Below are 5286 nucleotides of genomic sequence, written 5' to 3'. Positions count from 1 at the left end.
ATTAATACTTAAAGTTTCAAGACTCTTACTCTGTACTGCTTGAGTATCTGAGCTTCTTATCAGAGCTGATATAATATCTTTCTATGAGATAATACTTACAGAGAGATAGAAGTTATTATTACAGATACAACAGAAATAATAAGAGTAAGAGAAGAGATAAGTGTATAAAATTCTCTTCTTCTTCAGCTGCTTAATATAGTGTAGATAAGTAATAATATCAGTCAAAGACTGCACTGAAGCCTTCTCACAGAGAGAAGATAAAGAAATTATAGAATTCTGCAGACTCAACTTAGCAGTATTCTAAGCAGGGCTCAGACATGCTGTGAGAGAGAAACTACAGATTAAGCTTCTCAGAGTCACTGTTTCTGAAATCAAGCTCTTTCTGAGTTTCTCTCTGAATGATCACACAGGGTCATATATCATCATGTTGACTGAGAAGAGAGGCAGTATTGCAATGATGATAAAGAGAGCAGAGAATAGATCAGACACAGATAAATCAGCTAGCAGAAGAAATGACATCTCACTGCAAGATATAGCTACTATCACTGCAACTGCAAGAGATGCAGAAGAGAGGGAAGATGTGATAATAAGAGTAGTACTCTCACAGCTTATTAATACTGCTGTCTTCATTTTCAATCTGACTTTCTTAGCAGTCACAGAGACTGCAGCCATATTATGAAGACATTTATTACTTACTAGAAAATATCAGAATACACTCTTTATTATTCTTCAAGAATGATACTCTCATACACTCACTATTACAATTGAGAGAAGAAGAAGAAAAATGTTTTATAAGAGAGAGAATCTTTTCAAAAAATTCTATCACTACTGTTAACTTTGTCTCTAAAATATATCACTTTTGTAGAGAATTTTATATATAGAACAGAATATAATAAGAGATCTGTAAGTTACTTATTAACTATGTTTTTCACATTTCAAATTGATATATAAGAAACTCACTTATTATATGTTTAATTTGAATGAAGATGAGAAAAGAAAGATCTATACAGTTAGCAGAAAAACTCATCTATTTCTTTATATAGTATATACACTGTTAATTGATTGATAATCATTGCTATATAACAAAGATAATTTCTAATTCAGTAATCTTGAGAACATTAGAACTATACTTTTAAAGAGAAGAATATTATTACATCTCTGACTGTGTCAAGACCTTACAGCAGTTTTACACAGCTTATTACTTTTATATAAATAATTTCATTCTATCTGAACTGGTTTTCAATCACTCTATAATATTATTCAGATATATCATAGAAAGATCTGATTAATAAATATAAAAACTCTGCTTCTATACAAGATCAGCAGATTACTTTTTCTTAATAGTGAGATACTACTGAGATATCACTCTAGCTATTCTTACTTATGAAATGAAAGAAGAGTATTCACTCATTATCTATATAGAATAACTAGATGCTGACTTCTTATCAAAGAAGTCAGTAATTCATTTTTTCTCTGACTGAAATATATATAAGAGTTACTGCATGTCTTATACAATCTTCTTAGTATACTAAGTATCATATCTGTGATATTCTTGCAATAACTCTGTAGCCTATGAGCTCACTATTCAAGTAAGATAGTTAAGCTCACTTATACAGCTTTTTAAACAACTATCTCTATGTAATACTACTAACTAGTCACTGCTTCAGTTCCGTCATGTTACAGCTTAAAATATTCATTTCAGAGATTCTCAGATATTAATTATCATTAATTTTCAAGTTAACAGTGTCTCAGACTCTCAGATACTTTAAGTTAGATTAGTACTAGAGTACTAAAGTAATTAAGATCTAGAATATTTACAGAATAGTGAATTATTATTAAGCTTAACTAATCAGATCTTATTTCTCTCACTCTAAATACTTACTTTCAGAGAATTAAAATTTAAAAATTATCTGATTAGAATATTTCAGATCTAGTAAGAATTTAGATAAGATAAGACTTAAATACTTTTAATAGATAATTAGTATAAGTAAGACTGTAACAGTTAATTAATAGACTGAAATACTGAGATTAATAGCTGAAAGTATAAGAGGTCTACGCCGAATAGATCAGTATAATATTTATAGATCTTATATAACAAAGTGAAAAATATTAGAGAAGGAAAGAAAGAGAAAATGTAGAAATCAGCAATCAGAGTGAATATTTATATACATATATAATAATATACACAGTGAAACTTCAGAGTGAAAGAATAGAAGTTCTGTAGGTTTTTAACTGAGAATTAATGACTGAGAATTGATGACTGAGAATTGAAGTAGTAGAAATCTGTAAAGTGTAATAAAATAGTGTATATAATTGATCAGGCGCAGCCTGTTACATTAGCTCTCTCTTTTCAGAAGCAGTTCTTATCAGTTAAGAGTCACTGTTTCAGATAATACAGAGCTCAGAGTTCAGATCAGTTAATTATAACTAACTTATTTTATAAGATATTATCAGTTATAATCACAGAGTCTCTTATTGAGAATATTCTTAATCTCTTACTCAAGCTTATTATCTTTTTCTATGATCTCTGACAGCTGTCAGTCAGAAGTCAGTTGAGAAGAAAATGAGTCAGTGATAACATAACAGAGTAAGCTTGTGTAAAAGACATCATGAATCTCTGATAATGTGTTAAGATAGTAGTTATGACTATCTACAACTTCTATCACTTTATACTTAATATAGCAGTAATTCAGTGTACAAGATAAGTGTGTGATCTGTATATTTTTAAGATTTAATTACATAAGATCTTCTATCTTATACCGCTTTACAGAATCTTATCAGATATTAACTTGATTTTCTTGATTCTGTTTAACACTTGCTATAAAAACTTCTGCTTAGTTACAGATATCTCAGAGCTTCATTACTATATTATCAGTAATCTGAATCAGACTACAGAGATTTAGTGTGAACTGTGTAATTACTAGAAGATTTAACACTTTTATATAATATCTGTATATAAGAAAGAACAGACTTATATCTGTTAAAACAGCATCTCAATCATTAATAGTGATCTCTGTATGTAGAAGAAGATCATACTAATTATCTTATAAGTGATTATAAAACTTATAAAGATAATTCTTTATAGTCTGAATTATCTGTTCTGATATATTATCAGTCTCAGAATGATAGACAGTTAACAAATAATATATAATCTTAAGAACTTGACAGATTCTTGTTTAGAGAGTACTTATAAATTGATAACTCTGATTCAATACTACAGATCTCAGTAATTCATGTATTCAGTAGAACAGACTCTGTAGAAAAGCTTTAGTAACTTATTTAATATTTATCTTATTACAAGATTTTAATATTATATCTTTATTTAATCAATTTATAATGATCAGAATGTTTCTACAATTCTTACTCTTAAAGAGATTAATAGTGAAGTTAATTATCACATCTTATCAGATTCTATCAGAGATATTGAGTGATTTCAGCAGATCTTTTCTACAGTTCTTTTATAAGATAATAAAAGAATAATGATTAGAGTTTTGAATAAAACATCTGATACTGTTTAATATCTCAGATCAGTAGAATTCTTAAGAGATTATTCAGTACAGTTATTCACAGTCTGAATAATCAGTCATATATAGACTGACCGCCGGAACTATAAATTTCACATTTGGTTTCATTTGATCTGATCTCATACATTTCTTAACATGAATTCTGCTGGGACTAGTCATCAAAAAAACATGCAAAGTGACTATATATCAGATCTTAAAATGAAATCATGACTTGAAAAAAATGAGAAAGTGATCTCATTTAATCTCATTTAGTCTTATTCTTGGCATTAAGTTACTATTTTTAGACATTTTAAGGTTTTTTTTAAACTATTTTTAATTTTTTAAAAAGTAACACTTTTTGATAATACTCAAATAAGATTTAAAGTCATTTAAAGTAATAAAAATAATTTAAATTGAGAAGTGAAAATCATGATCTCATTTGAAAAATGTAATAAGAGTAGACAGTAAGTCTCACTGAGACAGTATAAGACTACTATCTAATGTTAAAACTGTGTAATGAGATCAGTTAAATTGATAATAAGACTATCAAAAAATCTGATTCTGGTCTCAGACACGGTCACACGGTCAGTCTAGTCATACATGAATTATGCATCTCTTGTATTATTTAGATGTATAAGAGTTCAGAGTGAGAGACTCAGTGTCATTCATGAAATTATAGAGTGTTATTATCATCAATTGAATATTCTGAGATGTCAGTTCTTATACATAGTTCTGAAAGAAATCAGAGTGTCTCTTGTTATACTGCTTCAGTAAGTGTTTAAAGAAGTTCATCAGTTTGAGCTGCTGTATATTATAGTTCATCTAGTATAGATTCAGAAGAAGTTGAGATATCAGTGACAGTTCTAATTAAAGAAGTGTATATAGTGTCATGAACTGTTTTATCTTGATTAACTAATATCTTCAGATTCAAGAGCTGATACTCTCAATTCATTCAATAAGTATCTATTACATTGAATGATATATCTTGCTCTTATTATAAGAGAGTATCTGTCATTGAGTTCTGACTGTCAGAACAGTAGTGTATTGTAAAATGAAAGCAGCTTAAGAACTCAGATAATTATATCTATTATTCAGTAAGTTTACAGATAGTTATAAAGTACTTGAAATTCTCATGATCTGTAATTATCTCAAATTTGAAGATGTTTTAAAGTTCAGAGTCTCATTCTTCTAGATAGTATATAATTATAAAAAGTTCTTTATCATAGATCTTATAATTGTATTCAGTGAGACTTAGTTTCTTAAACATAAAGATGCATGATTATAAGACATCTTTATTATTATATTATGTAAGAGGCCTACGCCGAATAGATTGATATAATATTGATAGGTCTTATATAACAAAGAGAAAAACGTTAGAGAGAAAAGAAAGAGAAAGTACAAGAATCAGCAATTGAGATGAATATTTATATGCATATGTGATAATGTACGCAGTGAAGCTTCAGAGCGGAAGAATATACATGCATTTGTAGCAGCTGAGAATCAGTGATCAGAACATACATGTTTGTAATGACTGAGAATCAGCAATCAGAAATGACTGAGAATCAGAGTGTATATATTCAAGAGTGAAACAGAAGAATCTATGAAGTGTAATGAAATAGTCTATATAATTGATCAGGCACAGCCTGTCACATTAGCTCCCTTCTTTCAGAAGCAGTTCTCATCAGTCAAGAACTGCTGTTTCAGATAACACAGAACTCAGAGTTCAGATCAGTTAATTATAACTGACTTATTTTATAAGATATTATCAGCTGTGGCTGCAGAG

Source organism: Blastomyces gilchristii, assembly GCF_000003855.2.
Source record: "Blastomyces gilchristii SLH14081 genomic scaffold supercont1.22, whole genome shotgun sequence".
In the NCBI taxonomy this organism is placed as follows: Eukaryota; Fungi; Ascomycota; class Eurotiomycetes; order Onygenales; family Ajellomycetaceae; genus Blastomyces; species Blastomyces gilchristii.
This window is presented reverse-complemented; position numbering follows the sequence as displayed.